At 38.8% G+C, this 18,039-nt stretch overlaps 1 protein-coding gene and 1 long non-coding RNA gene across 3 annotated transcripts in view; one reads left to right on the plus strand and one right to left on the minus strand.

Annotated features, from left to right (window-relative positions):
• Window positions 1-792: 792 nt before the first annotated feature.
• Window positions 793-18,039, minus strand: part of LOC145549055 (uncharacterized) — a 66,007-nt gene continuing 48,760 nt past the window's right edge. The window contains exon 2 of the long non-coding RNA XR_014084981.1: window positions 793-899. This is a non-coding gene — a long non-coding RNA (uncharacterized LOC145549055). The remainder of the gene's footprint in view (window positions 900-18,039) is intronic.
• The window catches only part of arhgap20 (Rho GTPase activating protein 20), an 89,026-nt gene continuing 77,638 nt past the window's right edge, over window positions 6,652-18,039 (plus strand). The window contains exons 1-3 of one of the 2 annotated variants that reach the window (XM_081600263.1): window positions 6,652-6,773; window positions 8,199-8,277; window positions 10,138-10,205. The gene's annotated coding sequence lies outside the window, so the exon portion shown is untranslated. The remainder of the gene's footprint in view (window positions 6,774-8,198; window positions 8,278-10,137; window positions 10,206-18,039) is intronic. The other variant, XM_081600274.1, reaches the window with a different exon arrangement.

The following is an 18,039-nucleotide window of genomic DNA, read 5'->3' on the forward strand; positions in this document are numbered from 1 at the left end:
TTATTGCTTTAATAATTTAAATGTTAAGATGTTGTTTGAGTCTGCAGCATTCTAGTAGTCTAACATTGACTTTGCTGCTGCAATAAAAGGTCGATTTATGCTGATGAAAATCACAGAAATGTTCCTTGTTGTAGGCCTGACTGTCTTTACCAAACGGCTGGTGTTCCTCCAAGGGTCTCACAGGTAAACCCAAAGAATTTCTTATACTTGCTTGTCCTTGAATCTACTCCAAAACAATTACACTACATGAGAACTTAGCAAAACATGGCACCAGTTTTTTTGTTTTTTTATCCATCAAGCTTTAGAGGGTTCTCGGCGGATTGGATATTTAATGTGGACAGTCCTTATAATAATCTCTAATAAAACTAACAGTATTTTTGCAGATTGCTCACATATTCCAACTCGAGTGAGTATGAGATCCATGTGGTTATTCTGAGAGTTGTTTTCAGTTTATAGCCGGGATTCATCTAATTTGGTGATTAGGGCAGGATTATGACATGCTTTATGTGCATGGAGTGGGTAAAGCACTATGTTCTGCTGTCAGGGAGGCTTTAAATCTTACAAAAGCCAAAAATCACCGCTGACCAAAAAGAACACAAAGACCCAGTTTAGATTAGCCAAAAAACCATCTGTGGGCATATATTATACGGACTGACTGGACAAAGACTCCCTGTTGGAAGGCGTGTGTTACATCTGGTGTTATAATACCAGCGTTTCAAAAAAGAATATTATACTAGCACTCCAAGGTTGTTGTAATAATGTGATGGTCCAGGGCTGTTTCTTCTTCCCAACCTGGACGACTCGAGGGAATTAGTGAAACCCTGATTTCTGCTCTCATCCAGCTGCCAGTTTGGTTGCTGCAAACGGCCGTTTTCTAAAAGAACGTCTTTCCATTTCCACTGTGAAGTAAAAAACAAACAAAAAACAACAACATAGTTAGAAACAGTTTTTTAACCAATTGGATGATAAACTGAACTTGGCTACATCTTTTTATAACTAGAATCAGAAATTAGAATGGATGAGAGTAGTTTATATGATGTGATTGCATGAAATTGACTTCATATGTCTTTATGTATTTAATTCGGGATATTTGCTTTGTAAAGTTCCTTGTGAATCAGTGCTATAGAAATATACTGAACCAACAAAAATCCCCTACAGCTCTTTAAATTCCTGATTTCCAGTTAATTCAAAATCTTTGAAGATGGTAATTATTGCCAATGGTGGCAACAACTTGGTAGTAACTTTTGAGGCCAATTCTTTTTTCACATTTAGGCCCAAGTTGGTTGTATATGTTTTTCCAATAAATGAAACCAGGACTTGAAATCTGCATTCTGTATTTACTAGAGATGTGCCGATCAGGTTTCTTCCTGCCGATACCGATACCGATCACCCATGAGGACCGATCACCGATACCGATCACATGATTATTTTATTTATTTTTTTATCATAAACACTACCGGTTACATTATGTGGAAAAAGGAACCATGAATTCACTTTAATTTAGACAAAAACTTGTTTTTAATAACTTTTTCCAAGAAGAAAACTAAACAAAACTGGCATTGTGCAAATTGTACTGCTATCGGTAATACTATCTTTGATAGACTGAAAACATATGAAGGCTCTGAAGAGGCTAAATAATGCAAACAGCCAAAATAAAACCTCTCAACATTGCCAAAAAAATTAAAGTATAAAACTTAAAATTCAAAGGCAAATACAGGATCCATTACCATAAACAATCCAGTTACTGAATGAAAACTTCCTGATAGCATGGCGGCTAGCTGATTACTGCTAGCTCTGATTGGCTGTTTCTGACTGAGCGGAGTAATTATTCAGAGCAGGGAGGAGATCGATTTTTTTTTTTTTTTGAGATTGTCTGTCTCATGTTAGGACAGCGAAAGTTTGAATACGTATGTAAAATGTATTTTTTAAGTTGGATGCTGCAGCTTTAAGCAGAGGTTCGGTGTGAGAGTCACTACCAGGTGGAGCAGAAGCGGCGACCCGTCTGAAATATTACTACCTGTAGCGCGTAGCAGCGGTTCAACAGCGAGAGCAGAACCAGCGTCTTACATCGCAGCTCGAAGACTTAAATAATTTTTCGGGTTATTTGTTTAGCTTTCTGACCGTCATGCTAATCCGGGTGAGTGTTTGTAGCTGTGCGCTGCTTTACCTGCTATCTGATCCTCCCCATGTCTTTTTTACTGCAGTGAGCCTCGATGTAGCCAAACTCCGTCAAGTATGGCATTGTTTTTATGCCATATTGTGTTGATGCATTTTGACGTGCTTCACCCCACGTGCTTCGCCGCAACATGCAAACTTCCCCATTCACTCAGTGCGTTATAGCAACAAATCGCTTAGGATTTGTTGCTGCGCGTTTGCGCAGTGTGAAGGAAAGAGGAGACCAGCTGCACAGGCAGGCTGCGAAATGAGATGCAGGTGATCAGTTTGTGTGATCGGCAACAAGAAACAATGATCGGCGATCACCGATCATACACTTTTTCACGAAAATCGGCCGAGTATGATCAGTGGCCAATCGATTGGCACACCTCTAGTATTTACTCCGGTCAACTTTGCTTGACATTACATGTGCTTTATGATCTGAAACATTCAAGTGTGCCAAAAAAACAAAAAGCAACAACAGAAGAAATGTGTCCACAAATACTTTCTCAACCCAGTGGGTAATTATTTCTCCACCTAATCGTTTTAAAGAAGCTATTTTTCTAACAAACTTTTCATGTATTTGCTACTTTGCCTCCTTTCATTGTTTCTGATGACTCCTCATTGATTTCCTAAACAAATGTTGAAATCGATTTATTTAATATGTTAGCAGGCTAATAAAAAATTTTATGAGTTGAAAGGAAATAATTCACTTTCTCATAGTACTGACTCTTCCTGGAGAAAGGCCAATCAGGACAAAGTATTTTGATTTAAAAATGCTGGATAAAAGCATTTTATCCAGCAATTGCCAAAAAACACAAAAAATACAAAGCAAAAAGTCCAGTGGCTGACATATTATTCCAAAATCCATGGATTATGCACTTTGATAAGTCTTTTAATAATTCTGAGCTTGTATTACTTTTTTTACTATCCTGTTTTTTTGCTCATGTCTACATTTAAACTTCAAATCTCAAAATTTCCTGTATCACAAATGATACAGTGAGACTTTCCTCCTTCATACATGCGTCATAAAGGTTCAACAAAAGAAAACTGGCATTCTCTCAATCCTTGGTGTTGAGGGGAGACGTATGGAGGTATTTTCAGTGCAATCTCTCCGTAAAGATGTCGTAAGATGTGAAACTTACACTAAGTCCTCTTCCCTGGGAGGCTAGCTTCATCCACTGAGCCGGGGCATTTAAATTTCATTTAACAAAGACGGGAAGGGTCTCTTGATGCGTTTGAGCCAGACCAAAGGTTCCACACGGTTGTCCCTGCCAAACCTGAGGCTTACGCAACAGCAGGGTTGCAGGATGGACGCTGGTGTGCGATCTCCGCTCAGTCGACCGTGGAAGGATTACATAGAGGACACGGGGGGTTACGTAACTGGGATGTTCAAGGACCATGGGAGGGAAATCAAACAGGTCATCTCTGGATGCTGAGATTTCAGACCGGAGCAGCATCAGGAAAAGTCCAATCAAACGGATGAAGTGGGATTCAAAATCAGAAAATACTTTACTGATTCCCAAGGGGGAAAAAACGCTTGCTTGTTGACAAACTACTCTGTCCAAAGTGCTGGATATTAGCAAATATAATAATAAATATAATAATATTGAAAAAGAGGCTTAGCACAAGTGTGAAAAAGCAAGTACTTTAAAGGTGCAATTATGTACATGGAAATATGTGAATCTATAGTTGAACTTTGTCTTTATTTTAAGATTATAGAGTAACAGTACCATCTGCAATGGATGAATAAATAGGAGCGTGTGAGACAGATGCATTGTTACCTGCAAACAACAAGAGCTGCAGTTTTTAGTTGCTGGTGTGCATGCAGTAACTTATCACTGTGGAGCCGTTTGCACGCATACATTAAACATTTATATGCAGCGGGCTGTAAAAGTGACATGAGAGGAATGCCTGGACGCTGTAGCTCAGCTAATGTTGTGCTGCAATATTTGTTTCTTGGGAAATGTAGCCAAACAATTCTTCAGTTTATCTAATGCATAATCAAGTAACGCATAAAAATGCTTTAATCATCAAATGTGACGTAAACATTTTTTGACTTCCTTAATTAACACCTTGAAATTGGGCCTCTGTCTCTTTAAGAAGCTCCAGCTCTTTCTGAAACTCGGCCTTCAGGAAGTCATCACAACATGGCTCTTCTATTAACCCTTTAATGTTTTTACAGGCGTTGCACTAAGAAGTAGCTCCTCTAATGAGCTCAGTAGATGTTCCACCATGTGTTTGCTAATTGCTGTTGGCTACTCTGAAGTGGCTGAAGGGGAGCGTTTCAGGGGAAGGATGCTCTGTGAGGTGGCAGCTTGGAAACTGCAGCTCAGAGGAGGAGCTACTCCTTGAAGGCGGGGTTAGGTTCAGCCAGGCGTTTTGCACAGCTGAAAGGTTGCCATGGGAGACTAGCAGATTTCTCATACATGCATGAAAGAATCAAAGCAACACTCCAGGTATGTTTTTGATGAGGGAATAACATTATAACATGTTGTAAAGCTCAAAAAAGTACATTTTAAATAATACTGCCCCTTTTAAGACAGTTTTCAATCAGAGGTTTCAGTAACACCTCGTTTTATCATGGAGATTGTTACTGGCACATTAAATCACTTTTTTTTTCTTTTTACAATGTACAAAAACTCAGTGGCTGATTCTGACAATTTAATTTGCTTTTTTGTCTTCTTTTCTGAACCGACTAGATGATGAAGATTTTTGTTTTGGGCTTCTGTGATCAATTGGGAGGGTTAGGTTCTGCTGCAACAAAAACCCAAACAAAGCCAAACAACAGATAATTCTGCTTCACTCCAACCACTTTAATTGGTCAGAGTGAGGCAGAAATGGGGGCTTGTCCAGGGCACAGTTCCTACAAGAACCAACAATCGTCCTTTTTCTTCTCAAAGAGACATTACGACCCGTTTTAAGGTCATAACCATGTCTCCCTGCAGTACGCTGAGCTTAGAAAAAAAAACATTTGACATATGAATCAAGCTGCTGCACCATTCTGCAAACTGTTCTCTATAGTTTTTCTTGCATGGTGGTAGTATTTATGGAGAAACCAGATGAAGCTTCATGATGACTTTAAAATCTTGCTGTCAGATCAGGTAAATGCACTGTAGGTATATGACATAACTCCAACTTTTCCTGTCTTTTCAGAAAACAAAACAGACTCTCTTGATGTTACTTCAGAGATTAACTGCTTCTCCTTTAAAAAGCACCTTTGGCCAACAAGTTTAGAGGTTATTTTTAGCATCTCTAAAAAAACCCCAGTCTCTTTCTTCTTGGAGCTGCCACATGAAGGGTTTTCCTGGGAGAAGTCTGGGACTGTGGTTACCCTTGGTTGGTGGCTTGGAGACATGTGAGCCTATGTATATATACACCCTGTGGAAAAGCGACCGAAGCACAAGCCGCTGTGGAGAGGAGCTGCAGGAGCAGGGCGGAGTGGCGGTAACACGGGGAAGGAGGATAATGGCAGCTTCATGCCACAGATGTTTCTGCAAGTCATTTATTTTAAAAGGAACGTCAAGAAAGAAAGAAAGAAAAGAAATCACTTCATTATGTGCTTGAATAAATCAGTATGTAAGGGGTTCGGATGTTGCCAAAGAACCGTCCAAAACTGTAAACATCATATTCTTGATGGATGCTAGTTTCCAAATGTAAATTCTGAAGGAAAAAGTGGTTCAGACCTCCCCCCTTCTTAAGACGGATGTGGGTCACAATGTTACTACATTTTAAAGACTTACTACTTTCTCTATAAATCTGATGACCTTATTGGTAGAGTTTTGATTATGCAGTATAATTAGGTATGTAGCCTTAGCTACATGACTCCACAATTAACTTTCTATCATAAACTTTAAGCCCCTTTCACCCCATACTTCTTCTGTTACATGGGATTCTCTTTGCTGCCTACGTGCCTGGAAACATGCCGACAATGTCTAATATTTAACATTTTATGACAGCTGCCATTGTAACAAGAAAATCAATTTGGTTCAACGAAGAAAGTCAAAGTAAAGAAATAGTTGCAAAATGAAAAGCGAAGAAACGGGACACTCCCAGCGACAAAAATGTTCTGCTCTGTAGAAGAAGAAAAAATTTTTAATTTAAACTTTTCTCAGCAAACACGTGAATGAATGACTTATTAATAAAACACAAACTGCCCTGGATCTGGAGAATAGAGTGGCATAAAGTTTGGAGAAAAATATGCGTCAGCCATTTTTTCCATTGCTCTTTACAATCTAGAATTTGTCCAATGTCACGGAACCTTAAAAAAAACAACCCTATGTATTAGTTGGTTGATTAAAAATGAAAAACAATACATTAATTAAAAAAGTGTTAATATATTCACATTTTAAATTATTTAAGTGAATGTAGATCAAATCGTCCAATAAACACCTAGCATGTAAAATTAGCATTGTGCTGCTAATTGTGCTCCCCTGACCAGCGAGGTTTTGAAAACCGCACTAGAACTCCCCCTGGTGGATATTTGGCTGCATTGTTTGGTGGCGCTACAAAAAAAAAGAAAAAAAAAGAGATTCAAGATGGTGGAACGTAACTCGAACAGTTCGTGAAATTAAGCTGATTATAATCTTAATACATTGTGTTTCAGACAAGATTTGTTCGTAAGTATTGGCTAATTGTGAAAATAATAATTGTCTCTTTGTTTTGTGTAGCAGTGGTGTGAGTAATTTATACGTTTAAGTCATTTATGAATTTTTTTTTAATGTTAGCTCGAAGTAAGCACGGCTAATTTGCGATGTTCGTTAGCTAATACCAAGTCTTGTATGTTGCAGTTTACCATGGCCAAAATTAGGGCCGTAGTCAGAGGCCACTCTTCAATAAACAAGTAAAAAAAAAGAAAGAAGTTTGGTTATTGGAGCGTCGTTGTCTGGCTGTCTAGCTGTTGAAAAATCACGCATGTTTTGTGGTGAAATTGCTATTTTTCCGGAGGGTTTTAAAACAAAAAGTAAAACAATTTGGGACTGCGACCCAGTGAGAGTGGGATGGAGTCATTCAATGAGGAACAGAATGCAGATCAGGGAGTTTGTCCCAAAACAATCAGATTTTAGCAGGAATTTAAAGCTTTTTTATGGTATAAATGTAATATGTATTTTTTTTAAATGACTGTTCTTGGCTTTGAAGAACCATCATTACTGTTTCTTTTTTAGTTCCAGCCTCACTTTCTCTGCTTTCCCTCGTCTAATTTTTCATTTATTTATTCATTTTCAATAAAATTCTCATATTTTTGGCTTGATAACATCTAATCTCACTTTCTTAATGCTCATGGTCTCTTAATGTTCTTGTTTTTAGTTTTCAAAAATGTCTTCACTTTACTCCTTCAATATATTCAAGGGATTTAATGTCTCGGTTTTATTCTCCTAATTTCACAAAACCTGTTAGTATTTAACTTTGCTGGAAATTCAAATGAGCGCTTTCCAAATCGGGGTGGAAACCACCACCGGAGGTGACTAATATAACTATAAACGCTTTCTCAGCGTTAGTCTTTTTTGTTTGTTTTTGTTTGTTTTTTTCCTTTTGTTTTCACATCACCCCTCTCCCCTCTCATCTCTCAAGGGATAATTTCCGACTGCATTTAACTGGCGTTAGTCATCTCAGTCATTATTTTGTTTTAATTTATCCGAGATGAACACTGCAAGCGGAACCAGAATGAAACGGAAACCATATGGGGGCGTTCTCATCAACAGCTTTCTCCACAGGAGTGGAGGGGAGAGAGCAGACTTTGGCTCAGGACTGGAGCTGCTTCATCCCCAAAAAAGTGTTGTTATGATTGAGAGACTTTCAGAGGAAATGCACTGATAAAAGGGATTATGATGTCTTGCAGATTCCAGTATGTAAACAAAAACATTATTAAAAAATAGCTGGAACCCCAGGCAGATTATGAGCATTTAGTTGGACTCATTTTTATTTGTTGACTTTGACATTGACAAAATATTGTGGAAAATGTCATTAGAAAGTTATAATCCTTTGTTTCTCAATAAGGGGCCTTTTTTTATTGAAAAAATGTCAACTTCCTAATTGTTCTGCAGGAATATCGATGGATTCTGAACGTCATGCTGTTGATTTCATCTGAAAATCGCAAGAAGTTCATTGTTTCAAGTGTTAGAGGTAAGAAAAAAGTGTATATTTTTAATTTCTTTCTGTTGGTAAAGAAATTACTAACAGAATTTAGTAATTCCTTTTTACCTCTCTATTACTCAGTTTTTCAGATCATCAAACCAAATTTAGTAAATATGGTTGCGTTACTTATGTAGTGTTATATCACTCCACGCCATTAGGTGGAGCTGCCGGCCGACAAGGATTAAATGACAAACAGGAAGAGTGAGAATGATGACGATGAATACATTACGGTACTGTGCTCCTTCGTTTAGTTCGTGCCTGAAGTGCTATTATTGTTATTCAATAATGTATCTTGTTTTCAACACCATTACAAATACAAATGGCAGTTTTAACATTTTTAAATGATAATTTATTGAAGGAAGGGTTAGGATGTCCAAGCTAATCTAGCACTAAGTAAAAATATAAAAAGACTAGAGACAGAAGCAATCAGCAAACACCTGGTGGAACTGCAAGTCTCAAAATGGTAGCTCCTTCCCAGTTCAACTCTGCTAATAACCGTTGTAAATCGCATTTAGAAAGGCGTTGTTGCGATGACGTGTTTAGGCGGAGTATCGGAGAGAGTAGGACCTTCTTAAAGAGACGGAAGCTAATTTCAAAGTGTCAAAATGCGACGTCAATTTTCTTTTAAGCTATTTTTTAAAGCATAGTTACCTGATAATGCTATAAAATGGCACAATAGGTCTGGAAAATACACAATACCGCCCGTTAACCTTCCCAGGTGTTGCCATCCAACTAAAATTACTCGGAGAGTGCATTCCCCCCCCCAAAGTCCAGGTCAAGTCAGGTCTAAAGATCATTGCTCCACGTCAAAGTCAAGTTTCAAGTCTGAAATCAACATCCTCTCATTAAATGTATGCCATGTAGGCTGCCTAAAATATTGCTGAAGGTTAAAAAGTTGAACCTGTACTGTTTATTATTAGGTGTCAGTTGGCAAATGACACTTTAATGATTTGATTTTTTTCAAGATTTTGCTGCCCTAGTCGCCTTTATGTACAGCAGTTATCCAGGAAGTGGGTAGAAATAGAGAAGGAATGTAAGAAATGATGCAAAGGTCTGGAATCGAACCAGGACTCATAACCTCTGCCACTAGATCGAGTGTCTGTCAATGATTAAATCCAACGATTAAATCAAAAATGAAAACTGTTCGGAGCTGGAAGAGAGCAAAGAGAACAACAGGGATGTAAATGATAGCTTCTTCCTTCGTGACTCATCGTTTAAATAGCATCTATTGTCTCTAGGAGATGCACATCTGGACACCTGGACTACTCTTTTGTAAATGTCATATTAACCTGATGCATCTCTTGTAAAATACATAGTTGACAGAGATTGCACACTCTTTAAGGCTTTAAAGCTCAGTATAGCCAAGGTAATGGATGAAGTCTATTTTTACTAATTCCCCCGTGTTTCCAAAGACAGAAACATATTTATGCTGCACTAAAACGCCTCTGACTATCTGCACGGCTTTGCTCTGCTTTTGTAGGTAATAGGATCTTTGAGCAGAGTTTGACCCGAATACGTCCCAGAATATTAGAACGGACAATTGTTTTTCTCAACATAATGTCTCAGGGATTCCTGCTTTGCCAACCAGAGTCTTGCTTTCTACGTGAAAAAGATTAGAAAACTGCAGAATCTGGTGGTCAGTGGTACCAAACTCCAATCTTCGGGGTTCAGAACCTGAAATTTAAGGCGTGTTTATGCTGGAATGATTGGAATAATCAATTTCTAAAGTTGACCAATTGCACAAACTGGAATTATGGAAATACATTTGTTCAGTGGAAACATGAGCGATTCAAAAACACAAACTTTTTGCTCTAGGATGAAGCGTTTTTTTTTTGGGTTTTTTCCCAGCTGTTACAAATTGATGAACTCCTGGATGCTACTACTGACGGAAAAGACAAAGAAGACAACAGGAAGTGGTAAGAGGACGATGGCGCAGCATGGTTTTTAACAACTCATCGCGTGAACAAACTTAATTGTGTTTCTTATTTAACAGAAACAGCACAATTTTGAAATTGTGCTCTTTTCGATATTAGTAGCGTATTGTCAACATTTTGCACACATTTCTAAAGGAAACGCAGCTAATGACATATTCATTTGATTCATGTGTGCTGAGTTGTGAACCATTTTAGCCATGCATCATTTTGTAACCTAACGTTAGCAAAAAACAGCAAAGATATTTTTCATAGGATTGTGAAGTGCTTAACCGTATCACTGTAAGCTGGACTTTCTCTGCAGACGTTTACTTTTGGGAATCTCATTGAAGTTTATAGTATAGAAGCGTAAAGCTTTCCTGCCCTCAGTGGGGTTTTTGCCAGAGGGGCTTTTGTACCCGGTGGGATTGTCTGTGGTCGTGCCGCTGCCAGTGTTCTCTAACCTCCGTTCCCCACAAACGTCCTCCAGATCTGAGACTTCTGCTTCTCATTCCCTCTGTGTGAGACGCTTCACCTCTGAGCTGTTCAGTAAAACAACACCATCCTATGCACACTTTGTTGCATTCCTCGAAACACTGCAGCGGAGGGTTGTGGGATGTTTCCACTTCAGCCTGGTTTTGTGCTTACATTAGTGCATATCTGTATTTAGGACCTAAAGCAGACAGGGTGGAGGTGGATCTAAGGTACAGAATAAAAACCTGTTGTGTTTAAGCAACTCACGTAACTAATATGTTCTCAGGTCACCTAGAGTTTAAAGGGGACCTAATCACATTTTGTACATGTTTGCACTTCCATTTCGGTTTCTACTGCTTCTAAAAACATCCCAAGCGCTTAAACCTTCAAGTCCTTAACAGGGCGCAGGCGATCCAGACAAATTTGTGGTGCCGTATTTCCGCCAGACTTTTTTGAGCCATCTGAAAAATTCCAACTGTTTCTGAAAGGGGAGACGTTGTGATTTCCAGCCAATATCGGGCTATTACCGTAATTTCACTCCCGCCGCGGCAGGAAGTGAAATTAATCTGAGGGTCGCTCTTTTAATAGACGGTAAATTGAGAAAATAACTTGCTAGTTATCGGAAGTTTCTGTTATGGATAAATGGGTTAATATATTTACTCACAGGACATTTAAAGAACTGCGAACAGTTAAAATAAGCAAAAATATCCAGGTGGAGATTTTAAATTAAGGACATAAAAGGTTAAAAGAAACACCCAATTGTTTTTTGGTGTCTAGACAATGAGCCATTTCTAAAACCTTTGGAATGAAACATGACAAACCAGCAGGTGCTATCTCTCACCTAGCAACAGCAATAAAGCCCTGCTCGTTACTTAGCAACCCAAGCAGAGCTCCAACACGTATGCAGCACATACATCAACAGTATGGCTGCTGGAAAATGCGAGTGCTTTGTTGTTGACTTACCATACAGAAACCACTTCTTGCATTCTTGATAATCAGGGCTGCTCCGCAGCTCTGATTGGCTAAGCAATGTAACGCGATCCTCTGGAGCAAGTGATGGCAAAGCGGCGCATCATCACAACTTTACACAAGTGTGTCTTTATCTCCGCGGCAGAGGTTCCACCGAACCCCTGAGACCGACTCACCAAACCCCTGGGGTTCGATCGAACCCAGGTTAAGAACCACTGCTTTAAGGGAACAATCAAAGCCCTGGCAGCAGCGGGATTGTCCTCATCACTTCTGTTGAGCGCAGTGGGCGCTCTTTCAAAGAGCTTCCCCCTGGAATGCAGGTTGTTTATGAGCGCTAACACCAGATTTTACGGCGACCGAAGCTAATATGAGACCAATGTAAACATTGTAGTTACAGAGATTATTCTTCTGCAGAGGAGACCTCTGACAACTGCCAGGGCTTTAAATTTTAGCAGGGGAGGAGGAACATCTTGAAAACTTATAGCAACTGAAGGTCTTTTTGTGCTTAAGGACAGCTGTTGACCCACTTTATTCTCTCCCGGTGACTTTCCAGGAATCGCTCTCCATCATTTTTTTTGTTTTTTACTTTTCAAGCCCTTCTTTTTGTCCAGAGAAACCCTTAACTGGGGAAGATTTATATCAGTCTGAATATGAGCCATAATGGGTGGTGTTTTGGGGGCAGATTTTGATGAAGTTCAAGCAGGGAAATATTCTGTCAAAACAGCAGCATTAATAACCTCACCTAATTGGTTTCACTTCATCACGCGTGAGTGATGGGATTCTTCTGTTGACTTGCAGATTCATAACACATGCGACTGTTGGTTTTGGATATTACCCGCTTCCTTGAATGCACCATAATCACTGAGAATGTCACATACCTCATAGCGCCATTTCTCTCCTGTGGGGGAAAAGTTCATGTATTTGGAGGCGTTTCTTGCATAACGAGTGGCCCTCATCCTCCATGTGACCGGCTCTAAATCAGTCAGAACAGATACAATTTCTGTGGAAGAACCCGTTTTCTAGACGTTGCTCCTTCGGGCGATAATGTGCTGCCATATTTAAAACCGGAGAGCTGTGATTATAATTCCAAAAAAATGGAGTGTGTTTAGGAGAAGAAGCATATTGGGGCGCATTCACACCAGCCCTGTTTGGTCCACTTTAATCGAACTCTTGTCGGTTTGTCTAGATAGAAAGTCTGGTTCGTTTGGAGAGATGGGAATGCGCAATCAAACTTTGATTTTGGACCAAAAAAGTAAATTCTGTTCCACCTTAAAACCTAGGTCTTGTTTTGGTCAAAAAGTAGGGCATTCTGGGTAAATACGACCAAAACTTAGGTGAGAGTTTAACGATAGCAGCAGAAATAGCTCGTGCTCTTTTACCAAACACAAAAGAAAAATACTACAACCAACAAAATCTGAAGCTCCTCCATTTTTGTTTACATTTTCCAAAGTAGGAAGTTGTGCTCATGTCTTCTTTGGAGGTTTTCATGTCTATTTTTTTTAGGGATATCAGAATAAAGGAAGATAAATAAAAATGTATGCCACACCTTTCAGATTTTTTTTTTCAATAGTATATTAATCTGTCACATAAATTTCCAAGAAAATACACTAAAGTTTGCAGTTGTAAAAACAAAGGGTGCAAACCCTTTTTCAAGACATTGTTGTGATTCTGTTAAAAAATAGCATTTTTAAGCAACCATAAGTTACATCCTGTTATCTAAACTACCTTTAACAATGAGTGGAAACACACTTTGTGGAAAGTGTAAAAAGCAGCAGCCTCAAGTTGTTTTTCAATCACATGAACGTGTTGCTCCGTAGTGTCTTGCACGTCGTACACCAGATTCTGGTTTCCTGATTGTCGTGCCTGCTTGTCGTTTTCCTGCCTCTATTAATCAATCTCACCAAGCCTTTGTTTATTTTCCGGCTCAGTTCACTTTGCCTTCCATAACTCAACTTGGTTTCTAATAAAAATCTCCTCTTCCAAACGTGTCCGTCTCCTCCCTTCCCGTACGGTGGAATGTGACAGCATTTTGATTTATCTACGAAAATTAAGAGACTGTATGCTGAACTGTACACTGTAAAAACGAGTTTTGAGGGGAATTACATGTCAGCCGGTTAAATCATGCAAATTTAATCAAGCATTTCGGTTTTTACATGTGAAATTTGGCAATGGTTAAGCTTAACAATTTCTACAGGCGTATATTAAGCTGAAGATAAGAATTGGTACAAATCCACACATTTCTCACTAAACATTAAAGTGACCTTTAGCATCTTGATTTATATAATCTGTACTTATTATTTGCAAAACATGGCATGCAGCAACCAACACCAAACACCATTTCAGATATCAATATTTCTAAGCCAATGCATTTGTGAACTATTGTGCAGCTCTACATATTTATAAGAAAAGCCAGCAGATAACAGTAAGGTCAATATATTATAAATGAATATAGTCTATCGTCTTATTATTTCCAAATGTGAATGATGCAGTACTGCTGCATTTGGGACAGTTATTAGACTTTTCTTAATGATGCACATTAAGGAGGTTGTAATACGGGAGGCATTTCTCTCTGAGCTGCTTTGACACTTTATTGAAGGCAACACAGCGATAACCCAGCTGGAAGGCCAGTGATGCCAAAACCTTTAAGGACGCAATGAAAACTGACCATACCTATGGTGGTCAAAAGAAAGTTTTACATCCCATCTTGCTAAAATTATTTTAAAAGTTCATTAATATTTCACTTACCATTTATGCGTTAGATGTATGTATACCAATTGTTTTGAGTGCTAACAGAGAACGAGTTGTTTTTATTCTGAGATATTGGCTAAAATCTCTCCATATAAACGTTACATCAAGTTGAGTTGTGATGATGCACAGATGAAGTAATATACATGTAGAGGCATCTGTAAACCAAGAGAGGAGGTTATAATACGGGAGGCATTTCTCTCTGAGCTGCTTTGACACTTTACTGAAGGCAACACAGCGATAACCCAGCTGCTTATTCATGGAAAGTGCAAGATTCCTGCACTGCTTCCAAAAACAACTCGGGGTCTTTAAACAGAGTTTTACTCCTAAATTGTGATTTTTACATTCTTGTTCTTAAGTGTTTAGTTTTAATTTTGTCCTACATCTCCCCCTTCAGCTCTGCCTCAAGAGGAATATAATGCGATGCTCCCATTGAAAGATTTGGCAAATGGCCAAAGAAAGGTATCCCACAGCTGGCCAAGCATAACTGGACTTAGAATCATGTTCTTAACACCAAACACAGAATGTGTGCGGTTCAAGTGGGAAACACATTATTCCATCACTGACTTTCTTGGAGGAATAAGAGTCACTTTCTGTTCTCTTCGTTGATCCTAACCCGATTTACGCTTCCAACGTTTAGCCCTCTTAGCGCTCAGTGTTCTGAAACACAACATTTGGTTTTTCTTCCGTGCAGAAAAAATGGACCTCATTAGCACGCAGAGTTAATCCGATGCACTAATACCATGTTGGCAGCGAACCAGAGAGCCAGCTAATACGCACAGAGTACGAGATGAAGTTTATTTTCAGGATGATGATGGCCATAATAAATTAGATTAATGAGACTCTCCATCATCTGCCAGCTCTTTAGGCATGCTGTCCTGAGAGCAAAACATTTCTGGCTCTAACTATGTATGTAACCAGTGACAACGAAACAAAATCTACTGAGGTTATTTTTATGTTAGACTGAAACTGAATGAAACAGGAGACTAATGTATCTATGCTGAATACAATGCAGTCTTGATCTAAAAGTAAAGGGAAATGGGAATGCTAAAGGTAAAAGGTTAAAGGAACAGTATTATGTTGTGCTTTACATCATGTTATAATGTTATTCCTTCATCAAAAACATACTTGGAGCGTTACCTTGATTCGTTCATGCATGTTTGAGAAATCCTATAATTTCCATAGCAGCCATTCAGCTGTGCAAAATGCGTACTTGGACCTAGCCCCGCTTTTGAAGCTGCAGTTTCCAAGTTTCCAACTCACAGAGCAGGTCTCCCCTGCTACTCCCACACTCGGCTCCTTCAGACTAGTCAACAGCAATTAGCAAACACCTGGTGGAACATCTGCTGAGCTCATTATAGGCGCTACTTTGCAACAGTGGTAAAAACGTGATTAAAGGGTTAATAGAGGAGCCATGTTGTGATGACTTCCTGAAGGCGGAGTTTCACAAAGAACAGGAGTTTACCAAAGAGACAGAGGTCCAATTTCAAATCGTTAAATTAGGAAGTAAAATTTCTTTTAAATCATATTTGATATGTACAGCATTTTATAACAACTGAAGTTAAAACAGTTACTTGACTGCTACTATGTGTCTAGAAAAATACAAAATGCCGCCTCTTTAAGAAGACATACAATACGAAACAATGTATGTGAATGTTCAGGTGACAACATGACATGTGAAAAACAAACCAACACATAACTGAACAATGTTAACTTCCTTCTACTCTGTGTTTGTAGTAAACATAGTCAACAATCTACTCTGCAACTGGAAACAAATTTTACTCAACATGTTGCTGTAATAACAAAATTTTGTAATAAAGCATTTTCTGCTGAATTGAACAACAGGCTGGTTTCCACTGAGCGTTATGATGCGGGCTGGTATGCTATTGTGCGATTTGGTGAATTTAGAAAATGCGATTAATTTGTGAAATGTTGCAGGATTGATAATAACGTTCCAATCGCATCAGACAACTGATTTCCTGTGCTGGCGAAAATGAACTCACTCTTCCAGAGGGAATGGTTGGGAAACCTGAGGTCACAATATGACCTCATCAACATAGGTTAGCGTTATCATTTCTACTCTGCGCTGTCGTCTCTGAGTAACGTTCTATTTCCCTCTGATTGTTATCTGTAACTGACCGAAGACACTGTTAAGTGGCCCATTCAAAGTCACATTTCTGCACACTTCTCATTTCCTGCAGAGCCACAAGTTTTTATTTCTAGTATTTTTCCTCCTGTCAGTATCAAAACATTTGCCTCCGAGATTGACTGATGAAAACTTGTTTATTCAAATTCTTACCTAAATTCAGAAGTAGAGTGTTAAAAAAAATTAAAACAACAAAATGTAGTCGAGACAAATCCAGTCTTACAAACTTAAAATTGAAATCTCTCCAGATTAGAGGTTTTTTGTTCAGATTACCCAACGGGATATTTCACTTTAATCCTTGGGCGCTTTCTTGTTAGCAAAGTTACTGGAATCTTTCTTCCGTTATTGAGCAAAAATACCCTTTAGATTGCTTGTAAGTAAAGGGATTTGATGCAGTAATTCAATAGTGTGTGAAAGCACAGATAACTCATCTTGTGTCGACTGAGTACCGCGCGTTTCTGCCGTTTCTCGAGCTGTGGACACAGAGTTAATACTTGAACTGTGAGTCACAGCCTGTTACTGCCCACCTTTAATTCTAAGCTCTCTGGAGAAGGAGCATATTTCAACTCCCTCTCTGAGTAAATAATATCATTAGATTAGGCAGGATTGTTTGGTTGAGATGGAGGTTTTTGGGTCAGTGTGCAGGTGGGGTTTCTGCTCTGTGTCTATGCACAAAGATCCTTGGAAAGACAGACAGAAAGTTCAAAGCTTTCTCGTTCTCAACCAACAATCTTTCCATCTTGCAAAAATCCGATCCGTTGTCTGCTCTGAGTTAATGTGCACAAATGTGTGTTTAAATTAATGCCACATCCAGTGCTGTCCTTGACAGAGTCTTTCTGTCTCTAAAACCTGATGCATGGTCACACCAGGCAGAGTCTTGGCCAACGAGATGCTGCGGTTTGAAACCTGCTCTGCCTGAGGGTGAAGGATTATCTAGTAATCGCCTGGAGATTTATAAAAATGGAAACTGGCATGAGATCCACATTCGTCAGACAGACTGGTGCATTTGTCTCCTGATTTACTTTGGCTGACCGTGTCATTCGGTACCTTTGTATTCGTGCCTGCTGAAGGTTAGATATTTAAAAATCGGTTTTCAAATGAGTTCGATTACGGTCCCATTAATTGTGTTTGTACAGGTTATTTGGGATGTCATAAACTTGCTTTGTTTTTTTAATATTTTATCCTGAACTGATCTGAGTTATTTCAGAATAGATATTTACCCAGTCCCAGTTCAACTAAAAGAGATTTCTGTGCCATACGACATGATAAGAGAATAACAGGAAACTCAAATAATCTCTCCTTCATCATCATAAATTTTGAAAAGAAGCTGGATTGGAACTCCAAACCAAACGCTGAAATTTACTTCAATCTCATTTTTAACTTGTATTTAAAGTTTTGCCTGTTTAGGTTTCCACTCAAAACCTTTAAATAGATATATACGCAAAAGAATAGCATCATGTAAGATGCGCAACATCTGAAATTTAATTTAAAAAAATTCTTATTACA

The sequence above is a fragment of the Poecilia reticulata genome, chromosome 2 (genome assembly GCF_904066995.2).
Source record: "Poecilia reticulata chromosome 2, P_reticulata-male-v2, whole genome shotgun sequence".
Lineage (NCBI taxonomy): Eukaryota > Metazoa > Chordata > Actinopteri > Cyprinodontiformes > Poeciliidae > Poecilia > Poecilia reticulata.